Source organism: Pteronotus mesoamericanus, unplaced genomic scaffold (assembly GCF_021234165.1).
Source record: "Pteronotus mesoamericanus isolate MK-2021 breed Mesoamerican mustached bat unplaced genomic scaffold, CSHL_Meso_final contig_24, whole genome shotgun sequence".
Taxonomy (NCBI): Eukaryota; Metazoa; Chordata; class Mammalia; order Chiroptera; family Mormoopidae; genus Pteronotus; species Pteronotus mesoamericanus.
Genome location: NW_026555100.1, coordinates 10,575,113 through 10,600,697, shown reverse-complemented (window position 1 = coordinate 10,600,697; position 25,585 = coordinate 10,575,113). Strand labels below are relative to the sequence as shown.

The window sequence follows — 25,585 nt, the reverse complement described above, 5'->3', positions numbered from 1 at the left end:
GCGGATAAAGAAGTTGTAGCGCGCACACACAGAGAGAGAAATATTATTCAGCCAAAGAAAACCGTGCCGTCTGCAACAACATGGGTGGAATTTGGGGTCATTATGCTAAGTGAATAAGTCAGACACAGAAAGACAAATACTCTATGATCCCACATATATGTGGAATAAATTTTTTTAAAAACTCATAGAAAAAGAGATCTGATTTGTGGCTCCTAGAGGCAGGGGGCAGGGAAGAGGGAATTGGAGGAACATAGTCAAAAGGTACAAACTTCCAGTTATAAGAGAAATGTATACTAGGGATTTGATGTACAGCATGATGACTATACTTAACATTGCTGTATGATAAAAGTTGGGAAGAGAATGAACCCTAAGAGTTCCCAACACAAAGAAAATTTTGTCTTTTTAATATTTTTATTGTAACTATTTGAGATGATGGATTCTAACTAAATTCATTGCAATAATCATTTCACATATATGTAAGTCAAACCATTGAGCTGTATACCTAAAACTTATATAGTGATATATGTCACTTATATCTCAATAAAGCTAGAAAAATTATTTTATGAACATTCAACATTATCTTCATGAGTTAATGAATTACTTAGAAAACACAAAGAATACATTTAATTCATGATTTATTAATATCTATGAGATTATATTTAATTTGTGTTTTCCAGGTGCCTAATGTTTATTATTGTTTACTACTCATTTATTATTGACCTCTCATGTAATTTTCTTTGGGTAGTTACTATGTATCACCTCTATTAACACGGTTCTTTCTAAGCTCTAATTATTATCCTAATACTAACAAACATAGGTTCACATGCTTTTGATGGTTTTATCTGGGAATGGTTTTCTCTCCCAATAAGTCTTCTATCAAAAGTGTCTTTGGGCTTCATGAGCTCCATCTAGATCTCATTTAACAAAACTCTATTGAGTGAAATATAAAGGGGAAATATCCCCACCATCATCACAAATGTTAATTTATCTAATACTCTACACTTTCAAAGTATCCAAAGAAAGGGTGAACAACTAGTGGAAGGTTTCCAAGTACTGAAACAATGTCATAGAAAAGAGCATTTATTTTAATTGTCACTAAAAATGTATTTTGAGTTCATAACAAAACTTTGTAAACCTCATTCTCCCTCACTGGCCCCCCTTCAGAAAGGTTGTCATGATTCAGCTAAGAGCTATGCGAAGGATTGGAAACAAAGGTCAATTGACCAAAAAAAAAAAAACCCTAAATTTTAATAAACAGGTTTAAGAAAAGGAAAAGAGGACATGGGGATTCACTACACAATATTATAAAAGTTGATTTTATACAAAGTAGTCTTGGCTAGAGTGAAATGAAGTGGAAATAGGACAATTATAATAAAAATTTTCTACTACAATCTCCATATACACCTGTTTTCCAAGCCCACATCCATCACACCCTAGCCCCGCCTCCATGTATCCAGTGAAATACTCACATCCTTTACTTATTTCGTAAGCAAGAGGATCTCAGGTTTCTCAGAAAGTCAATGAAATCAGGCAACTGCCTAATATATATAATGGAGAAATAGGTTTCTTTCTTTTCAGGTCTTTTCTTACACTCTATAAATAGTTTCCATGCACTTATTTGGAGATCAATAATCTGTAAAGGCTCTTCCACCTAGCTTTTTGGTCACCAATAAGGGCAAATTGGTGTGAGATCAGAGGCACCCCTAGACTATCGGGCACCGCTCATTTATTCATTCAGTTTATATTTATTGAGTTTCTAGTTTGTGGCAGTAATGCAGCAGGGAAGACCATAAACAATAAACATAATAAAAAAGAAAATTGTTTAGTACATTAAAAAAATGACATATGCTATGAAAAAAATAAAAAGGAAACAACAGGGCCCCGGCTGGTGTGGCTCAGTTGCCTGGCCATCCTTCTGCAGACCAGAAGGTCATGGTTCATTTCCTGGTAGGGGCACATGCTTGGGCTGCAGGCCTGGCCCTGGTCAGGGTGCATGCAGAAGGCAGCCTATTGGTGTGTCTCTCTCACACTGATATTTCTCTCCATCCCTTCCCTCTCTCTAAAATAAAAAAATAAAATAAAGTAAATTCTTTAAATGAAACACAGACATGGTATAGGTGATAGAGAAGTTGGGAGAAGATTGCAGTATTAAATAAAATCAAGATTAGCCTCACTGATAAGGAGACATTTTAGCAAAGATGTGAAGAGGTAAGGAAACTAGCCAAGCTGACACCTTGGAGAAGAGCATTCCGGGCAGAGATAACAGGTAGAGCAAAATCCTTATGACAGGAGAATGCTGGCACGTTTGTGGAACAGCAAGTAAGCCAGCGTAAAAGGAGTAGACTAGAGACTAGAGTGTGCTACACGGAGCTTACTAGGAGAGATCAGGAAGGTAATGGGGTGGGGCTGCAGATAACATATTGAGCCCTGTGGAAAGTACTGCATGGATTTGAGCGCTAAGAAATATGGTCTGATTGATATTCTGGAAGGATCACTTCGCGGGGTGGGGGAGAATAGTATGGGGGCAGGCAAGACTAAAACGGTTCTTATTTAACCTATTGAAGATTAAATTTACAAATCCATATAAAAACCACAACTTAGCCTATATCTCTGACACCTAACAAGGGCTCGACAAACATTAATATCATTATTTCCTTTTCTGTAGAAGAGCAGAATCTATTGTCTACATTTAGCATAAAAATGTCTCTATCACCCACAGAGCTTATAATTATTCTTCAAGAATGTTTTCACTCTGTTCCCATAACAAAAGAGTTTAAAACAAAGCTTCCCTCTGGTGCCTCATTTTATAGGATCTCCTGGCTTCAAATTCTATGGCATACTTCCTACATATGCATTAATTAGAAATACAACATACCCAAAAGCTTCTTTTTAAAGTTTCCTAATGCACAAAAGCCTCATAAAGGATCTTGAGCCTTTGAAATCAATTAAAGAGTGTCACATAGAAGGTATGCTCCAGGATTAGGGCTACAATTATTAAATGTGCTACCATGCACTGCATATCAGGATCCCCAAGAGTCTGCATTTTTATTTCCTTAGCTTCCAAGAACTCAAGGTTTTAACAGAGCAAAACAATGTTATACTTTATAATAAAAGTATCTTTAGCACCTTGTAATTCAAACTTTAGAAAGCTTCTTGGAAGCACTTAAAGTTCTCATTATTAAAACGTTCTTTAGTCATCTATTTGGAGGTGTTTGGAAAATAATCAAGCTCAGCTCCTACCCCCAAAAAGATATGTTTTATTGATTCTGTGTGGGAAGAATCAAACAAAATTAAATTGCATTAAAACATGTACTTACTCTAGCCATAGTAACTAAAACTTGCTTCCCTACATATGCAACCTAGATGAAAGCTGCACGAATAGTTTTTTAAAAATCTGAGCCCTGATCAGTGTGGGTCAGTTGGCTGGGTGTCATCCTGCAAAGCAAAAGGTTGCTGCAAAGCAAAATGTGCTGATCAGGGCACATGCCTATGTTGCAGGTTGGGTCCCTGGTGGGGGCTTGTAGGGGAGGCAACTGATCAAAGTTTCTCTCTCACATCAATGCTTCTCTCCTCTTTCTCCCCTCTTCCCCTCTATCTATAAGTAAATAAATAAAATATTTTTTAAATATCTGAAAGATCGTCTTAAGCAATACAAAATAAACAAAGAAAAACAACAGATTCTACTTTTGCTTAGATTTTACATTATGTCCCTCTTATCATGAATGGCTGATTAAGTCTAATTTCCCTCCAAAATAAAGGATGCAAAAAGTTATAACTCAATTTATGATTTAATTGAAAAATAATACTGTATAGAAGAATTTTAAAAGATTACCTCCTAATAACAGTCCCTTCATGTTATTTTATAAAATGCCAGTTCACACTAAAAGTTCAACCTATATTTCACAATATTATACATTTTTAAAATTGCAGCTCAGGAGAAAGGGCAGAAATGTCCCAGAATTATTCTGTGTAGCAATGCCTTTCAACTTAATTTCGTAAAAACCATATAAAAATTATACCAGAATCTAGATGCTGTGAGATCCCATCTCATATAAGCCCAACATGAAACCCAAAGAACTAAATTAGTCCAATTGAAATCTAATAAGATAATATAATATATGAGACCTCAGCGAAGTTTTTATTAAATCACTCAGAACAAGAATAACCTTGAGCTATGAGGCATCAAGTTTAAGCAACAAAGGCAGAAGCAACATGCCCTTCATGTATACCTTGAAAGTGACAGTGGTTTTCATTGCTGCAAGTTCATTTGGGCTTATGGGTCAGTCCCATTCCATATTACTACAAAACAGCTCAAGTATGTATGAATTCTCCTAAGGTCCAGTAGTTTTGAAAGGGAGTGAACAAAAAGAGAATGATAAAGAAAGTGGAATTTTTGTCAACCTCAATTTGAAACCAGAAAACTCTTGTTTCTTCTTTGTTCTCTCTTTAGCTAGGAATAAATAAGAGCCTGATTATCAGAAAAAAGAAAATGAGACAAAAGTCTCTGAAAACACTCAATTCATTTTTCTATAAATATATTCCTATACTTGGGAAGACCGAAAGTATGTGACTGTTTTGAGAACTTCATCTTCTGCTCTGCCTCCTGGTTTTTCATTCTTCAATAGTCCTGAAAAAGAGTTTTTAAAAGTCTGCACCAGATTCTTTCAACCTAACCCTCCAAGCTCTATTTTTACCACTACTTCTTAAGTTTCTCCAGGAACGTTGGTGACGCACCTATTAACCCTACTTATTTTTCAATCCCACATGTTTCCTATTCTCTAAATAAGAAATAAAAAGCTTTTCTGGCTTCAAGACACCACTTCCATGCTTCTCCCCATTCTTCTGACCATTCTTTCCCAGTGTCTTTTGCTGGTTCCTCCTTACCTACTGCCCTTGCTCAGTAGGGGCCTTACCCCAGGTACAATCTCTTACATACTAGCCACTCTTCACACTGCATTGTTTTCTCAGAGCAAGCTCACCCTAGAGTTTCAATTTACAGAAGGCCTTTGATTCACAAAACTTTATCTACAGTCCTGACCTCTCACCTGGACTTCAGAGCCCCAAATCCATTTCCCACTGTGTCATCTCACAAGTACCTCAAAATTGAACTCATGATCTTTTCCCCAAAACCTGTTGCCGCCATCTTCAGTTCTGATCTAGATTAATGACATCATCATATGGCTGGGCACTCAGCCCAGTAACTTGAATGTCATCCTAGAATATTTTATTTTACTCTGCCTCTCTCTTCACCTCAGATTAGTGGAAAAATCACATTGCTCTGCCCCCTTAACTCCTCTCTTAGAGGTCAGTTCTTCGCCATTCCTGCTGCTACTTCCTTAGTTCAGACCCTCATTAGACTTACTAAGACTGCAATGATACCCTGACTGACCTCCCTTTTAGTTTTTCTCTCCTCCAATTCATTCTCCAAATGACTCCCAAAGTCATTTCTCTAATAAGATTGTGTTACACCAATCCACTCCGTAAAAGGCTTAATGATTCTCCATTCTGACACAATAAATTCAGACTCCACTAAATGACTCAAGGCAATTTGTTCTGTCCTATCTCTCCAGTTTTCTCTCTCTTTAACCCACTTGCTCCCATGTTAAAAAATTTGAAGTTCTCTGAATGGACCATAGAGTTTCGAGCCCCTCAGCTTTAATTCACTCCGTTCTCTCTGCCTGGAGTGCCCTTCCCCATTAACCATTTGACAAGTACCTGCTCACCTTTCCAACCTCAACTCAAATAATCTTTACATCTTAACACACACACACACACACACACACACACACACTCACACTCACACACACACATGAGCATGGTAGAAGTAAGCAGCACCTCCTTATCTCTGTGCCATGTAGAGGTCTCTAAGAGATGCATCCTTGTCACCCACCATCTCCTAGGATAGCTTGTAATATATGGTAGAGTCCACACATGTGTGAGTCACTTCTTTCCACCAAAACTAATCAAAGACAAAAAAAGATTAAAATTAAGACCACTATCTTCAAGGAAACTTGTCATTACATCAAACTACAAACAAAGGAATACCGTGAAATCTTGATCAAATTTTTTTAAAGGGGCATTAAAGCCTATACACACCTCAATGGGAAATAATTTTCTCTATAATCTAAATTTTATGTTAATTTTTCATGCTTGAGTTTTGAGCTAGTGATAAAGCATCTTTAAGATTTCCAGGATTCTCTGAAGGCACAAACTAGGATTTTTAAAATGTCTGCAGCCAATCTACAATCAATAGATATTATTTAAAGAATGTAAATTGAAATGATTTCTCATTCATGGAAAAATATACATATACCTCTTAAGCATATAAAAAGCTGCCAACTTCATTCATAGTATGAGAAATTAAAACTACACTAAGATACCAATTCTCATCTTTCAGATTGGCAAATATCCAAAATTTTTGATAAATTCTGTCAGTAAGGCTACAGAGACTCAAACAACCTCATACATTGCTTGCAGATATGCAAAACATCCTTATACAGGGTAGATTTACAATACATACATGTATATGTTTACATATGTATTTATCCTTTGACCTATCAATCTCACTTCTAGAATTCTACTCCAAAAGAAACTAACAAAAAATAAAATGTGATGTATGCCCAAGGCAATTCATTGCAGCAATTCAAAAAAAGAAGAAGAAGAAGAAAGGGCTATAGGCAGGTAGCTCAGTTGATTGGAGCATCACTTGTACACCAAAAAGTTTGCAGGCTCTATTCCCAGTCAGGACACATACCTAGGCTGTGGGTTCAATCCCCAGTCAGGGTGCATGTGGGAGGCAACTGATAGATGTTTCTCTCTCACATTGCTGTTTCTCTCTCCGTCTCCCCATCACCCCCCCATCACTCCCCCTCACTCTAAAGTCAATAAACATATCTTCAAGTGAGGATTTTAAAGGAAAAAGGAGGAGGAGAGGAAGAAGAAAAGAAGATGAAGAAGAGGGAGGAGGAGGAGGAGGAACAGAGAGAGTGAGAGAGAGAGAAAAAAGGGAGGGAAGGGAGGGAGGGACAAAGGGAGGGAGGGAGGGAAGAAGAGAAAGGGAAACTATCATACATCCACATAAATAAGTATGACAGCTGTAGAAAGGAGTAAGTTCTCTCTATGTGCTTACATGGAGTGATTTCTAAGCTACATTCTTAAGTGAAAAAAGCGAGCTGCAGAACAGTATTTATAATATACTACCTTTACATAAGAAAGGTAATATTACAAAAACATCTACATTTTCCTTATATTTTTTTAAAAAGAAAGATAAACAAAATTAAAATGGTTGTTGTTAGGAGGATGGAAAGAATAAAGTAGAGGAGACAAAGATGAATGCTATATTTCTCTCAATGTATCTAGTTGTAAAGTTGGACTTTGGAACCATGTAAATGTTTTATATTATTAAAAAACAATTAACTCATAAATCAATCCCAAGTAATCAAAAGCAAACAAGAGAAAATAAATCTTAACTATATTTCACATTAGCTCTGTAACCACACAGAAACAAACAATTTCAACTGACTTCAAAACACAGTATTTTTACTTTAATCCCAAGAGAGTTATCCTCTCAGACACAAAAACTGTCAAGGCAACTTAAACTGCATTTATACTCTTATTCTATACACACACACGCACACACACTAAGATAAACAAATAAGTAAATTATATACATGCTATTAGGGAATAAGACTTGAGCATAAGAAAAAGGAGATCTGAAAAAGAAAAATGAAACATAAAATATATTTTTTCTTCCTAAAAAAATTTCAATTTCCTAGCTCTGTTCACATATACACGCATTCTGTATTTTGCCATGTATAACACGCACCCACATTTTTGGCCCAAACTTTCAGGAAAAAAAAAATTTGTTTTAATTTTTTAACTCAATTTTTTATTTATTTATATTTAGATACTTGTTTTTTTGTATTATAAAGGAATTTTAGCATTTATTTTTGAACATATTATGGTACAAGAAACTATGTAACAAATAATTACAAAACACAAGAAAAGATACAAGGTATTTCAGGCAGTACCCATGTATAATGAGAATCCTTATTTTTCCCTCAAAAATTTGGACAAAAAGTGCACATTGTACAGGGCAAAATATGATACACAGAGTGGGGCAAAAGTAGGTTTACAATTGTTCATATGGAAAATAATATAATAATAAATAATAATACAGGAATAAACTCTGTGCTTCACATACTTAAAATTATAAACCTCCTTTTGCCCCACCCTGTATATACATGTATATATGAATATATATACATATATAGATATATGAGCAATAATAGCAGCCTACTGCATAGATTGCATTCTCTAAATACTATTTCCTGGTAAAAGGAACTAATCTCATTGATGGAATGACTCCTTGAATGATTCTCAAACATCTTTTCCTAGAAAGCAAGGCCTATTTGGGTTTTCTCAGAAGGCTCAGGAGCCAATTTAAAGGAGTTCTCACTGGACAAAAATGGGAAAATTTTAGCATCAAAAGAATAAATGTAATATACTGAAGCATATTTAACATATAAGAACTTATTAGTTCAAAAGATAAAACCTCATTGATTGCCTTTAAAAGTGGCTAGGACATTATCCTGTTTTTCTGAAAATTGATAAATAATGTAATAAATAAACAAGTATTTTCCTGATTTTCTAGTATGAACTATAGGGTAATGGAATAGTAAAAATAGGAAGAGTTTTACTTTATAGACTAATTCCAACCAATAAAAACAAATATTCTATAATGATGGAAATCATCATTTACAACTCCTGAAAAAATAATAGATCTAAATAATAATCATCAATGAAGGCTAAAACCATTAGGTGAATGATTAAGGGAACTTTGAGAATCAGGCTTACAAAGCCTGAACACAAAGATCAATCTTAACAATGCCAAAAATGAGACAGCTCAGAATTTATTCCTCCTGATGAGGCACAGTTGGAAATACACCATGTCACCTATAGGTATCCAAAAGACTTGAACCTAAATCTAATCAAAACCTGTCTATATACAACTAATAGAAAAATTGGAAATCTCACATATTGCTAGTGAAAATGAAAACTAGTACAGACACTTTAGAAAACAGATTGGCAATTTCCTATAAAGTTAGACACATACCCACCCTAGGACTCAGCAACTCCACTCCTTAAAGAAATGAAAGCATATGCCCACTTAGAGACCTATATGCAAATGTTCATGGTGTCCTTAGTCATAACAGAAACTGGAAACAACTCAAATTTCCATCAACAGGTGAATAAACAATTTTGATACAATCATATCATTCATATGATGCAAGAAAAATAATGAACTATTGATATAGAAAACAAAATGAATCTCTCTCAGAAGCATCATGCTAAGTGAAAGAGTCAGACAAAAGTAAGTACACACTGTATTATTCCACTTACCTAATATTCTTGAATCGGCAAAAATATAAGGACAGAAAACAGATCAGTGGTTGCCAGCAGCCAAGGGTTAAGGGAATTGATGGACTGCAGAGGGCACAAGAAACTTTTTGGATTGATGGAAATGTTCTATTTGATTATGTGGTGGTTGTATAACTGTATACAATTGTCAGAACTATTCAAACTCTAAACTTAAAAGGAGTGAATTTAATGTATATAAAGTTTTCCCTCAATAAATATGACTTATATTAAAAATCTTTTCTGTTTTAAATATCATATGATTTCACTTATATGTGGAATCTAAAGAACAGTATAGATGAGCAACAGGACAGAGACAGACTCATAAGTACACTGAAGAGTGCCAGACAGGAGGGGAGCTGGGGCACTGGGTGAAAAAAGTGAAGAGACTGAGACGTACAGATTGGTAGTTACAAAATAGTCACGGGGATGTAAAGTACAGCATAGGGAATACAGTCAATAATATTGTAATGACTATGTATGTTGCCAGGTGGGTACTGAAAATACCTGGGGAACACTCTGTAAAGTACATGATTGGCCACTGTGCTTTACACCTAAAACTAATACAAAATAATATTGAATGTGAACTGTAACTGAAAAAAATATTTTTAAGTGTTTTTAAATTTGTTTCTGTTCATCTCACACCCCAGTAACATAGAAAATACATCTAGATTATTTCATGTACTATATAATTATAAATTTCCACTATCCTTTGGCTCTATAAGTTGTTTGAATGGATCTCTTACTGAGATTCTCTAAACTAAAGCTTTCAAAGTTAATTAGCTTTCTTTAAAAGCATCATGACCCCTCTAGTATATCACTCTGTTTGGTTTATCTGGTGCCTGAAACCTATTTAGCTTCTTGATAATAGTCTCTCCCCAGATTTCAAACCCATGTGTACTGGTTATCCTCGATGTTATCCCATGTATCTGGTGTGTTATCTAGTCAATTTATAATATTTTTTTGGTGAGAACTCTAAGTCAACCTGCATATTATTTTACTGTACAAACCTACAAAAATAAAAGCTTTCAATATTTTCTTTGATATCATACTGCTTTTAAAAAAATAATCATTTCTTATTGATCTTTCTTTAAACAGCAGAATAAAAAAGAACCAAGTGATTGTCCCTGAATCAGCATGTTAACATCAGAAGATATCACTGAAGATCCTTAGTAAAATTTTAACTGCTATATTTTTGTCTTCTTTCAATGCTATTGAGTGAAAACACTGAGTTTCTAAGCTCATTCACTTATACAAGATAGGCTTATTTGCAGATGGCATGATACTGTACTTAGAGAACTCCAAAGACTGCGCTAAGAAACTACTAGAACTGATAAATGAATTCAGTAAAGTAGCAGGATATAAAATTAATATTCAGAAATCAGTTGCATTTTTATATCCAATAATGAGCTAACAGAAAGGGAAATTAAGAAAACAATACCATTCACAATTGCTACAAAAAGAATAAAATACCTAGGAATAAAACTAACCAATAATGTAAAGACCTGTATTCAGAAAATTATAAGACACTGAAGAAAGAAATAGGAGAAAATACAAATAAGTGGAAGCACATACCGTGTTCGGGTATAAGAAGAATTAACATCATTAAAATGTCCATACTACCCAAAGCAATCTATATGCAATTTCTATCAAGATTCCAAAGATATATTTCACAGAAATAGAACAGTATTTAAAAAATTTATATGGCACCACAAAAGGCCCCCATAGTGATCCTGAGAAAGAACAAAGTTGGAGGAATCATGCTATCAAATATCAAACTATACTATAAGGCTATAGTAATTAAAACAGCATGGTACTGGTATAAAAACAGACACGTAGATTAACAGACCAGAATAGAGGGCCCAGAAATATACCCACACCTTTATAGTCAATTAATAGTCAGCAGAGGAAGCAAGCACATACAATGGGCAAAAGATAATTTATTTGATAAATTGTGTTGAGAAAATTGGACAGATACATGCAGAAAAATGAAACTAGAACACCGTGTTATACCATGCACAAGAATAAATTCAAAATAGATTAAAGACTTAAATGTTAGACATGAAACCTTAAAAATCATAGAAGAAAACATAGCAAAATTTCAACATTGCTCATAGCAATATTTTATTGGAAATATCTCTCCAGACAAGGGGCAGAAAAGGAAAAAAATAAATAAATGGGACTACATCAAAATAAAAACTTTTTGCATAGCAAAGGAAATCATCAACAAAATAAAAAGACAACCCACACAATGGAAGAACATTTTCAGTGCTACATCTGTTAAGGAGTCAATATCCAAAATTTATAAAGAACTTAGAAAACACAACACCAAAAAATCAAACAATCCAAAAAAAAAGAAAAAGAAGATGGGCTTAATATGGTGCACAGCTCGGAGCCCAGAGTATTCAACACCGTAGTTGCTTTTTGAGTATTTGATATCAAAATACATTAAGAAGTCCTGCTTCAGAATTCCTTCCTTCTACCCAATAACTTTTTTCCCAATTAAATTGATCCAGTTAATTTCAACCTAACAGAAGCTGAAATTCAAGTCAAATTTATCACTAGATTGAAAGAGTAAAAAAACAGTAGCTAATCTTATTTACAATAATCTAGTAGAGAAAAAATACTAGAACAAGATTCAAACAAAATTGGTAAAATATTTTGTTTTGAACATTGGCTTGATAATGTCCATTCTAGTATGTAGGTATTTGACCTTATTTAGGTAAATTTTTGTTGTTTCCAAAAAATAACCTTTTTAATCTTTCTTCTGAATTTAGTAGAAGTCCAAATTTTTTCTGCTCCTAGAAAACTCAGAGCCACACTTGTGCCTACATAAATCAGTGTGTGGGTTTAAAGGGCAGCAGTTCTCTACTTTTTTTTTTCATCAAAACACAAGTGACATTTAAAGTGTACTTAATATTCATTGTCCGACATACTCTCCTCACTCTGGGGACAGCTAGTTTACATGAAATTCCCCCATAAGATTTCTGTGACCCTGTATTTTCTCTCCCATCAATCCAATAACACACCAGTGGCATAAAACCATAGTCAAGAACTGGTGGATTTTTCGCCTTATTCCTGTTTTATAGCTTCATACCATTTTTCTTTCTTCTTTCACTCCATTTTTAATTTATCCTATCTTGAATTTCATGTAGCCTTGTAAGTCATCTTAAATCCTTTCTAAAACAAGGTAAGGAATAAATAAATAATCTTTCCATGTATCTGCAAAAGCAATCTCTTCTCATTTATCCTGGATAAAGCCTTAAAACTTTTAACTCTTTGCTGCCTCTTAACTATTCTCTACCATATTAAATATACAAATATTAAAATCCATAACTTCTTTGGTTTGATTTGGTTTTGTTTTGCTTTAATCAATTCTATGTTTAAAAGTATCTAAGGCTGCATACAAAAAAAATACAAGAAAAGGATCTATGCACAATTTAAAGTTATAGGCCCATAATAGAAATTAAATTTGCTGCACAAGTTTTATGTCTAAGGAATGTGAACCTTCCAGTGTCTTGCATACAGTTATTCAAACAGTAATAGCTCAGTTACACAATAGGAATTTTAAAATACTGTGATGTAAGACTACTATAGCTTGGGCCTTGGCACATGAGAATTTGTTTTAGTGCTATTTTTAAAGCCACCAATAAACACTCCAAATAGCGGAGTCTCTGCTCAATTGAATCTGCCTGAGTTGTTGTGAAAAATAAAATTTGCAAGAGAATCACATTTTTATCTAAATATGAAATGCCTGTTAATCTACTCGGAAAAGTAGATATTTATAAAATTGGAGCTTTCATAAAGTACTTTAGAGTTTAGTGTTATTAAAAGGAAAATTAGTTATAAAAGTAACAAATGCACAACATAGTAGTTTCTGTTCATCCCATTTGATAGAAATAATGTCCTTTCATTTCCCCAAAGTTATCTAATCAAAGCAACAGATAATATATAATTATTAGGATTTGTTTTAGAGCAAAGTTTGATTTTAAAAAGTTTGACACTTCACTCACCTACTGCAGGACAGAGTTTTGCCCATATACAGATACTAAACCAATTGTCTAAGCAATTTCTTATGTTTAGAAATCGGTGCCACTATTATAGCTCACAATTTGGCTTATGATGCATCTGTAAGCAAACAGCCTGACAAGCACCCTAGTGTATTTCAGGATGACTGACGGGACACACTGGCTCAAGCAGGAAGGGGGGATGGGTGCCCTTAAAGCAACACAACCAGTGAAAGGCAACATCAAACAGTAGAATCACACTTGAAATTATACTTTTCAAATTTGCAATAAGATACTGACATATTGTCCAGTACGCACTTTTAAACATAAGCTTTGTGTGCATTGTGTGCCCAAAACATTATAAATTCCAAAATGGCTTTAAGAATTTTAAGGGTAAAAAGAAAACATTTTGAAACAAGCATGAAATGTGATAGTTTCCTGAACTTAACAAACATCTAAAGTACTTAAGAATGCTCTAATTATTTTTAACATAAATTAAGTCAGGGTACCCAGGGGAAAAAAAGCAGCTCTTATCTCACCTCGAGATGTTCGCCAATTACTCTTACAATAGTAATTTAACTGATGACAGTAATTTAAACATCTTGAATTAATCAGAGTAGTTAGCAAAGATAGGGGCAGAAGAGCCATGTATTTTGCCCCCTGCTCTGTCCCTCCCCTATGGCCCACATCATGGTTAAAAATAGATCAAAAGATCGGGAAATTTTAATTATGGGTATTTCCATATTAATTTCACTTCAAAAATTATTTAAGTGATATGTTGGCTTCATTCTTCACATTTATAATTTTTCTAATATTATTTCACAATACTCTAAGCCACCCAATCCTTTCATTCAGCAATCAGCTCTACTAAAAAAGTACAATAAAAGCCACTCATTTTTTTTTTTAACACAATCCCTCATTTAGCCAGCAGAGGGTGTGATTTGATTCTAAAAGCCCACCACATTGTATCCATTGACATTTATTTTCATTTTTTCATTTTCATTCATTTATTTTTAAACCTGAACCAAGAACTGGGACATACATTTCAATTTTCTTTACTAAATATGTTTAGAAACATTTTATTTTTACCATATAAGTTTGACTTATATGAGTCCATATTGGTATTTTAATAGTTCTCATCTGTGACGAAGGCTACCATTATTTCTCTATCAGTTCATCAGATGCATCCTCATTGTAGTAAAAGAAAAGCACTAGATGGCTTAGCAGCAGATTTGGGTTTAACCATTAGCATGACCTTCCACAAGCCCAGATTTTTCTGGTACAAAAAAGACAGACAAAAACCCTGCAAAGATTCCAAGCCTCACTAGATAATCGAAAACACATTCCACAAAAAAATAGAACTATACCAAAAGAAAAAATAATTCCTCCTCAATATTACATATGAAATTTGTAAATTCTTTAATATTTTCTCATTGCCCTGTTCAATATTTGCTAATTGAGTGTTACACATTAGGGGCTATAGGCTAATTTTAGAAGATAATTTCCTGTTATCACATCATTATTATATTTCTCATGACGATGCAATATTATGACTAACAAAGTCCTCGTACAAGCTGCAAACTCTTTATTTCACAACTTTATATCCACTTCAGTTTTTAAAAGCCTGAGCAGTTGATTTGGCTGATTTACTCTAAAAAATTTTTTTACTATGTGATTAGCTAAAATCATTAACTATCACAAATATATCTTGACTGAAGATAAAAATGTCCTATGCTTCTCTGATGCTATTATCACAAACATTACGTTTACTCTGTTAACCTAGAAAAATCAAAACAGACCAAAGGCTTAAAAAGTGATCCCTCTTTTCATGCCCCCAGAATTGCCAGTAATGACATATCCTTTATGCTGAAGGATTAACTTTTCCAAAGAGAAAAGGAATACTAATTCTCTTCCTAAATTGTGACCCAAAATAGAAAATTATAATTTGTTTTCCTTAGAAAAAGAATCCTATTTCTGATCATGAAAGCAAGGTTTAGGCTCTTCACTCCATAAAATCATTTTTAATACCTGAACGTGGCAGTTTCTTTCCTTATATAATAACTAACGATAGCCATGTAAATACCATATTTTACATTTGGAAATAAAGTATAACATTTCTTCAATTGTTATTGATTCTTTAAAGAAATATTTATCATTAATTTTCTAAACTGATACATTCTCTAAGATAAAAGATTCAAATTAACTTACTAAGTACCCAAAAGAAAACTAAAAAGTCAGGTTTTTCCAGTAATTTGCTTATCCTTTTTGTCAATCTTCTGCACATTTTGAGTATACAGATAACTTTTATTTTTCTGTTTTCATCTAACCACATAATCGCACTTTACTTTCCAATTCTGAGTTTGGTCCCTGACACAGGGTTTCCTGAACTATGTCTCATTCAGTGATTTTTTGTTTACCCAAATACCTTAAGAGCCTACATCTAAAGGCATTTTTTATCTCAATTCTATTTGTGACTAAGAAGACCTTTTAAACAATAATGCTCTACTGCCCTGAGCAGAGATTAAATGAATAGTAATAGATACTATTTATGTAAAATAACACTTTTTAATTTTAGTAACAATGTCTCCATACATCTGATGCTTTATTTGAATTTTCCACACACTTTTTATATATTTCGTTTTATCTTGAAAACAACTTATTTCCTTCCTAAACTATTGTAATTGGCTTCTAATAGATCATGTTCACACCAATGAGCAGGTCCGGAGTTCTGACTCTGACATACATTAGGTATGATGCATTGGAGGTATGAATGGTGTGTGTAAATGGGTTATGTCCCATGGGCAACTGAAAATTCATAATTCTAGAGCTCAGGAGAAAAATCAAGACTAAAGATAGAGAAATATTAGCTGCGTATCTGAGCTACACCTTAAACCATGAAGCTAGATGAGCTCTCCCAAGGCTGAGAGTGGAGGGAGATAAGGCACTAAAGATATCACTTTACAAAACAATTACAATTTAGCTGTAGGAAGAAAAGTGAAGTCATAAAAAGAATAGGCAGAAACACAAGAAAACTTGGTTCAAATTCAGGCTCTACTTTATACTGTTTGGACTTGTCCACATGACCCCCTTTTACCCTGTTTTCTTCATCTTGTGAAATAAAGTTGCTATGAAGAGTAATTACTCATAAAATTATCCAGAATATCTAAGGAAGTGCTAATTACAGTGCCAAATAATTCACTAATCCATTATTGTTATTTTGTGGAAAGATAATTTTCTCTTTATGAAATTCTATTTTTCTCAACAAAATGCCATTGAATTTTAGAAGGCTGCTATGAGAGATATCAAACAGATTGCTCATCTGATTTAAAAATGGATGAAGACTCATTAAGTTTACACGTTTTTATTTGGCAAATTGAATCCATTTCAACAAGGAAAGTCACCAACCCCATCCATGATAATAACTTATAATTAGGTAACAAGGAAACATGTTCCTAAAATGGAAGAGTGTACAAACAGCTTCCAAAGTTGTTAACAAATGCTTAACAGGGACAAGACACAACACATATTAATAAAGTGTGTATATTTATTTAGAGGATTGGATATGGAATGGTTAAAGGATAGAATACAGAAATAAAAGTAAAAGAGTGACAATAAGTAAAAATAGAAACCTCTGGCATCTTATTCCCACATTAAACTTATGGAGTGGTGCCAACCTGCTTCATTCCAGAGCAAAGAGCCAGTCAGTAGCTGAGGCTACATTAGAGAGAGAGGGGAAGGAAATCCTTTCTCCCACTCTGTTTCCAAAGATAATAAAAGAAAACTAGAGAGTGATGGATTTCACTACCAAGTAACCATGTTTATTTTACTCACATCCCCATTAACTGTTTAAAAGTCAAGTCTACTAATTTTACATCACAGAGCAAAAAGAAATGTATGGAAATGTAAAGAAAATTGATTTTGCAAAACTCATAATACCCTTAATTTTCAAAAACTAACTGTTATAACAGTTATAACTGTTGTACTATAACATCATTCTTGTCAGGCCATCAAGTGTACTGAAAAGAAGTAAGCTCATCACAGTGTAAAGTAAAATAATCTAGCTCAGTCATTAATATAGCAAATCACATTTCTTCAACTCTGCATAACCCTGCTCAATGGCCTGAGTAACCTGCACGCACACCCCAAGCCATCCCGCTCTTTTTCTCCTGAGTCATGAGTAGACAGCATTAGAGTGACACAGTCAATCATGCTCTCAGTTAAAGTTCAACTGATGGAACTGGTCCGTGAAATGCCTATTTTAAGGTATTTTTAGTTGTCACGTTCTGTATCCCCCAGCATCAGTTCCATTCCCCTCCTCCCTTCCCATGGGCATCCACTCAGCAGTTGCTAATGGGAGCCTTGCTGGTCAACTTTACATAATTATTTCTACATATGATATATATCTTTACAATGATATATAGCTGTATGTGTGTGTGGATTTTTTAATTTATACAAACAGTATTGTATTTCCCATCTCTCTATCATCCTCACAACCCCACCCCCGCAACATGATGTTTTAGTGGTCTATCCATGCAGAACTATATAGATATGGTAAACACCACAGGTTAGCTCACACAACACATAGTCCCAGCTTTGCCCCCTTGCTTTTACTGCTATGGAAGCAGGACACTAGCTTTCCCACCCTTTTTTGCAACTGATTGACATGTGACAGAATTCTGGCCAATGAGATGTCAGTGGAAGCCCTCCAAGGCAGGTTCTGGCAAAACTTTTACTTTCCTTGTAGAAAGGGCATTACAATATCGCCATGGCCCTTGGCCTGTCCTTCTGCTATCTGGGGTATGATGCAGGAACATAAAAGCAGTTGTGCTGGAAATTTGAGGAGAAAAGATGACCAAGCAGAACTCTAGAATGAGCTTGGGTTTTTGATGGCCTCAGCTGTGACTTCCTCCCTCCATACTTTTTGCTGAGAAAAATGAGTTCCTGACTAATATAATTGATTTAGTTTGTTCCTTTATTTTCCATTTGCATCATTCTAATAATGCATTTATAATATATATCCAAGAATACCTAGGCAGTATCCAACTCGCTGCTTTGGGAAACAATGATATAATAAACATTCTCATATGTGTCTCTTTATGTACCTACACAAGAGTCCCTCTGACACCTACATTCTCTTATGGGCTGAATTTTGTCCTCCCCAAAATTCATGTTTGTAGTCTTAAACCCCTGTATCCCAGAATGTATCTGTGTTTGGAAATAGGACCTCTAAAGATGTGATTAAGTTAAAATGAAACCATTAGGGTAGGACCTAATCCAATATGATTGGTGTCCTTATAAAAAGAGATCAGGACACAGACACATGCAGAGAAACAACCACATGAAGATACAGCAAGAAGACAGCCATTTGCCAACCAGGGAGAGAGGCCTCGGGAGAAACAAAACCTGCCAACACCTCGATCTTAGATTCCTAGACTTACAGCTGTAAGAAAATAAATTTCTGTTGTTTTAGCCACCCAGGTCTGTGCTATTTTGTTATGACAACCCTAGCAATTAAAAAATTCAGAAGTAGAATTTGTGGGTCAGAACACATGTGAATATTCAATTTTATTAATAACTACCACACTGGTCTCCAGAATAATATCACCAGCAGAGCATGTGAATTCACATGTCCCTACCTCCTCACCAGCACAAAGATACTGCATGACATTTCAGCTTCTGCCAACATGGGAGGTGCCAACTGGATCTCACTGTTGTTTTGATTTGCATTGTACATCACCAAGGTAATTGGTGATATATTCTAGGTTGACTAGCCAGACATTCAAGTATCATTCCTGTGAATTGTTTACCCATATTTTTTTATCCATTTTTCTCTTATGTTACCTGTTTTTTCTTACTGATTCTCAAGAATTCCCTATATATTCTAGATATAACCTTTTGTCAGTAATATTCCTTTAAAATATCCTCTCCCTGCTTGATAGATCTCTCTTTGTATCCTTAAACACTCCACCACCTGTATATAAAAGTTCCATTTTCTTCATATCCTTACAGGTAGTAGATTATTGCCAGACATTAATTTTTACCAATCAAATTGGTATAAGATATCTCATCATTGTTTTAATCTATATTTACCTGATAACTAATGAAGCAAGCTAAATATATTTTTATTTATTGATCATTCCAATTTTCTCTTCTGTAAATTACCTGTTCACTTATTATTGACCCATATCCTCTTGTCATATGCTTTTCCTTATTAATTTTTTATGAGTTCTTTATAAAATTTTATATAAAATTATTTTTTTGTTTTACTTTTTTAATTGAATTTATTGCAAGTGATATTGGTTAATAAAATTATATAGGCTTCAGGGGTAAAATTCTACAATACATCATCTGTACACTATATTGTAGGTTCACCACCCCAAGTTGAAATCATTTTTATTGAATAGGCTATTCATTGGCTGTTTCCACAATAATGCTACATAACAAACTACCCTAAAACTTAGTGCCATAAAACAACATTTATTCTTTCTTGTGCACTTTCAGGTTAGCTGGCGGTGGGCTAATAATCCAGCATGGGCCTGGCTGGACTTAGTCCAAGCTGGAGTTTTGGAATCCAGATCTTCTCTGCAGGTTTCTCATCCTTCTGGGACAAGCAGTCCGTCAGGAGCATGCTCTTCCTACAACATCAGCAGAAATACAAGAAGGACAAGTAGAAAGACACAATGCTTCTTAAGATCTAAGCTCCAAACTGGCACACTGCTTCTTCTGCCCATTTTCCAACAGGAAAGCAAGTCATGTGGCCAAGTCTAACGCTAACAGGGCAGGGAAATATACTCGGCCTCTGGGAAGATCAGCAAAGTTACATGGCACAGGACATGGAGACAAAGAGGGTCAAAATGGTATCTTTCTTCACAAAGAAAGATTTTATGTTAATGTAAGCAAGTATTTCAATCTTTTACTTTATCTTATGTTTTTGTGATTATATTTGAGAAATTATAGCCTAAAATCATACCTTAAAATCATAAATACATTCTTCTATATATTTCCAGAAGAATGCAATCATGAGGATCAACACCCAAAATATTTTAAATTAGTGTATGCATAAATGCAAGATTATGTGATACAAGGGCCAACGCACCAAAGTTAAACAAGTAATCAAACTTAAAAATAATTACCCAAGGACTACGTATTACAGGTGAATTGTTGAGCTGAGTCTTTTAAATGTATTAATGGATACAGGCTAACAAGGAAGAAAGAGATGCAGGTATCATAAAGAATCACAAAACTTGATATTTTTTCATAAACAGACCTTGATTGATCTAAGCTATATATTCAAAATGGCAAAACAAAAGATCACAGGAAAATATATACAGTCTTCTCAGATCATGGCATCTCGGGGTTGGGGGGAAAGAAGATTTTACAGAACTTAATAATAAAATACTATGTTATAATGTAATATTTGTAAAATATATGTTTATATGTTATAACAGGAGAATCCACTTGAATAGCTTTGAGTAAAACTGAGATCCCACCTAATAATTTTTCAAATTAAAACCACTTCCCAGTTGTCATACTTGTAGGGAGTCCAGTATCTCTCTTGTCCCTCTTATTGTTTGAGAGCCAGAGAACTCAATTAGAAAATAAGTGGGCCCCGTTTAAGGCTCCTGGTGCTCTGTTAGTGGCATAGTGTGCTGAAGAAAACCGATCCCCTCGTGGTCCTGGGTAACCTTTACACCCTGTGCGCTCTGGCCTTTGCTGCTGTAGGCATGGTACGCATGCCTACAGCTTTTTAGTTTACCAAGCACGGTGGCTGAGTCAGGAGAGCTTTCCAGCTCCCGTCACTGGCAGGCCCCAACAGCCCCTCCTGTCAGCAATACAGGCCACCACCAGCATGTGTTTAAGGGTCTTTGATGTTCTTTCTTACTAGGTCTTTTCTCAGCTAGGGCTAGTTCAATGCGCGCGCGCGCGCGCACACACACACGCACGCACACGCACACACACGCACGCACACACGCACGCACACACACGCACACACACTCCAATAATAAATACACAGTAAAAGGACAGAGTCCAGGTTTTCATTCTGTTCCTCTCTGAAGACACCCAAACTTTTTACAGATTTCCTCTAATCCTCCCAGTGTTGACCAGCCCAACAGGTGAAGGAAGACTGAGAAGGGCAACCCTTATTAAATCAGAAAAAGACCCTGTTACACCAGTATCTGAGACACAAAAGGATAAAGACTTCAATAATGATTTTCAAACACTGGGGAGAATTTTTTCTTACCTATGGTCACCAGATAAAATACAGAGTTCCCAACCAAGTTAACTTAAAATTTCAGGTAAACAATGAATAATTTTCTGGCATAAGTATGTACTAAGCAACATTGAGACAACTATCAATTGCTTACCTAAAATTTAAACCTAACTGTATGTCTTATATTTTTATTTGCTAAATCTGGCCACTTTACCTTATCTACCTCATGAATGGGATAAATTGGGGAGGGGGAGCTGGAACTCCCTTGTGCCAAATTTAAAGCAGCCACAATGCCAGATCCTTACATGCATGTATCCTGACATCCTATCAGAGACTTGAGGTTGACAGAGCCAACCAGAACACCAGCTCTTACCCTCCTACTGCACTGAAGCTATTTTTTAAATATCCAGAGATATTTCCTGGCCCCCTCCCAGCAACACGTTTCTAATTACAATCAATTGGAAGATTTTGCTTCCAGAAATACAGCACAGGATAAAAGGGGACAAGGGTAGAATCTAATTGTGCCCTGGGATACATATTGTACCCTGGGATACGAGAGCCCCAATGGTCTGGGCAGACACAAGAAAAACACTGGCAAGAGGATATTCTAGAGATAGGTTTTATGCATTTCTTACAGAAAAATGAATCTGAATTGCTTCCCGTTATCTAAGAGTAAATTCACCTCCAAATAGAAGACAAATAATAGAGATAGAAAAATAGTTTCCCCAATGGATATGTACCTCCTGTAGCCCAGAAATTTAGCATGATGCTTGCCCTCCACTTTAAGATTTGAGAGGGAGATTCTGTAGTTCCAAAGTTTATAGTGATGGAGCTCAAAGGCGATACACATATGACACTTAGGACAAACATTGGGACAGAATAAATACCTAATCTTTCAAAAATAAGTAAATAGAAAAACCCAAAATTTAAGACTATAACATAAAAGAGGAAGACAATGTCTTAAAAATGCAAGGGCAAATTATCCTAAAAACAAAAGAAAATTTAGAATACATCTACTCTGTGTTCTCAGTGAAATACTCAAACATATCAATTCTAGCAAATAAGTGATGGAAAGATGAAATAAAATAAAAATAAAGTTTACTGAGGTGAGAAGTCAAAATAAAAATACCTGGCAAGATTTAAAAGTAAAAGAGCAAAGCCAAAATGACAATAAAATTAATTAAAATCAGAATTGGAGGAATCGTTCCCCTCCTTTATCTTCTGTCTCTATCAACAACTTCATTATTCAGAGAGCAAAGAAGCAAAGGTTGGAACTGCCACCCTGGGCTTAATTCTTACCAACAAAGAGGAATATGTTAGTGAAGTGAAAGTGACAGGAACCTTGGGAAAAATTGAACATATCACCTTAGAGTTCATTACAGCCAAGGGAAAAAAATGCAAAGCAAAGCAAGATGAGTATCTTAGATTGCTTAGCAGTTCAGAGAAAATATAAGAATGTCTCAGAGCCTGAGATTCTAAAATGAAAACTGGACAAAAAAATAAAACCCACTACTGCAATCACAAATGAGGAAAAATGGGAGAGAACATATGCAAATATAACTCAGTGCGGTATACAAGGAGCTTTCTAAAGAGCTGAGATATTTAAAGGACACACAAAAGTACTCAATAGAAGGAAGGAGGTAAAGGGAAGGATGAACAGATCAGTGTAGTACTAACTGACCTACTAGAAGAGTGGACTAAACCTAAGATGAGCAAAGACTTGTGAAAAAAACACTCAAAACAATACAAAAGCTTTCAGATTGTTTTTGAGGAGGAAAGGATAAGAAAGGTACAACCTCTCTCCTCCACTCTCAAGTGGATTTCTTGATGTTGACAAGTAACATAGAGAAAACAAAATGGCAATACTTTGCGTTTGTTTTCACCTTGTCTACAAAGGAGAACGGTCCTTAAAATGGAAAAACTGTGTCAACAATCTTGAGAAGAAACTGGTAGGATAAGAAAAGATAGTGAAGGAATGTTTAATTGTTTAGATCAATGTCCACTTCCAGAAATATTCTATTACAGCAATTTTTCTCATTCTCACGACTATTGATATTTTAGGCTGGATAATTCTTTGCTGTGGAGGACTGTCTTGTGTGTTGTAGGATGTTTAGCAGCATCCCTGGCCTCTACCCACTAAATGCTGGCAGCACCAACATCCCTGTTGTAGCAACTAAAAATGTTTTCAGACATAGCCAAATGTCTCTTAGGGCGTAAAAGTACCCTGGGTTGAGAACCACAACATTAAAGAGCAGTGAAAAACTTGCATGTATTATCACTGAATTATTGTTTGCATCTCTGAGTAATCATGGCATTGGGAACTGACAAATATTGCCTCATATATCAAAAGGTAGCTACTGAAAATTAAAACCAGTAAATTTGACGTTGATCCCCAGAAAATTTTAATATAATACCAAAATATAATTAATTAGAAAAGAGAGCAGTGATTTCATGTTATCTTGGTATAGTTTCATTAAGAGTCATTCATACTAATTTAAAGTTCTCTTCCCTTTTTTTCAGTGTCATTGCAAAAGAGGATAAATTGGTTTCACTAAAACATTCTTTAAATCTTTTGTGAAATCGTCCTGGGCAATATAAAAAAAAAGTGACCTGTCTTGTACATTGTTGATCTGAGCATATTCCTTGGAAGTCACTCTGACAATATCCAGAAAATTTTATAAGCATTAATTTTTATACTAAGTAATCCCACCTTTAGGAATTTGAACATGTGTACAAATATGCATGCCAAGTATTGCAAATATTGTTACAAAAGCTAGAAACAACCTAAATGTACATTAACTGGGTACTAGTTAATTAAAGTGTAAGGTATTCTTTCATTGCTGTGACTTTGTGACCAGAGGATCAGGAAAAACCTTAAGAAATATACAGAATCCAACTGGATGGCACTTGCCTAGCAGCAGGGAAGACATTCAAAATACTTAATGACCAGCATGGTTCGGGCCCCAAACAACCAGAGCTTAGCCTGGAGTTGGGTCTTAGAAGGACCCTGTTGTACCAGGTGTTCAGCCTTTAGTTTCTGGGTCTAACAGGTCCCCAGCAGAGACCAAGTAGAAGGAGGCCATTGGAGAATATCAGCCTTCACCAAAAGAGAGAAAAAAACATTAAAATATTGAGGAATAGTATGGAGCAACAAATTGGCTAAAAGCAAGCAAATGGCAGCTATAGGAAGAATGAAGTAAATTTATATGTACTGATACAAAATGATATGTTCACCTTTTTTTTTCATTTACAACAGAAACTGTTAGCAGTTGCCATATGGGAAGAGGATCAAGGAACTGAGGGTTGACGTCAGGGAGGGGGCACTTATTTTCATTGTATACCTTCTGTGGAAGATGCCAACCAGCCCTGGCCCACCTTTCTTCCTCCAGTTTTCACCAGTCAAACACAGCTGGGGTAATATTTTAAAAGGTCACAGGCATGGGAAAGCTGTGGCAGGGCTTCCACATGTGGAAGCTAGTACATGTGCAGAACTGTCTCTCAGGGACCGTTGGACATTTTTTCCCAGCTGCACCATCTTTGGCTGTTTCTCTGGCTCTCCTGGAGAACTATGAGCTCTCTAACGTTATGATGCCATTTAGGAAACTTTCAGCAAAACCTTGGTTGCAATCAAGAACCCTGGCTAAGGCTACCTTTGTTAAAATAAAAATGAATGTGTATGTACATATTTTTAAGTTTAAAAGTTAATTTTTTAAAGAACTATTTAAAAAAAAAGACATGAAAGCTGGATGGTGACACTATTCGGGGAGGACACATCTGGTTTAAGAAGCACATCTGAAAGAGCCAGCCTAGAGGTCTAGGCCCCAAAATCCCATCTGAACATCAGGTGTCTCAACTACCAGATAAAATCTTTTACTAAAACTCATCTAGAAATAAAACTGTGATTATATCTAGGAAAATCCTGAAGGGGCAGAAAAGGAGAAGGAATAAC

General features: G+C 35.1%; 1 protein-coding gene across 2 annotated transcripts in view; it reads right to left on the bottom strand.

Annotated features, from left to right (window-relative positions):
* Window positions 1-25,585, bottom strand: part of CTNNA3 (catenin alpha 3) — a 1,483,556-nt gene that overhangs the window by 1,421,693 nt on the left and 36,278 nt on the right. The window contains exon 1 of one of the 2 annotated variants that reach the window (XM_054572719.1): window positions 13,431-13,563. The exons of the other annotated variant lie outside the window; for it this stretch is intronic. The gene's annotated coding sequence lies outside the window, so the exon portion shown is untranslated. Of the gene's footprint in view, window positions 1-13,430; window positions 13,564-25,585 lie in introns of those variants that run through there. 2 annotated transcript variants of the gene reach the window in all.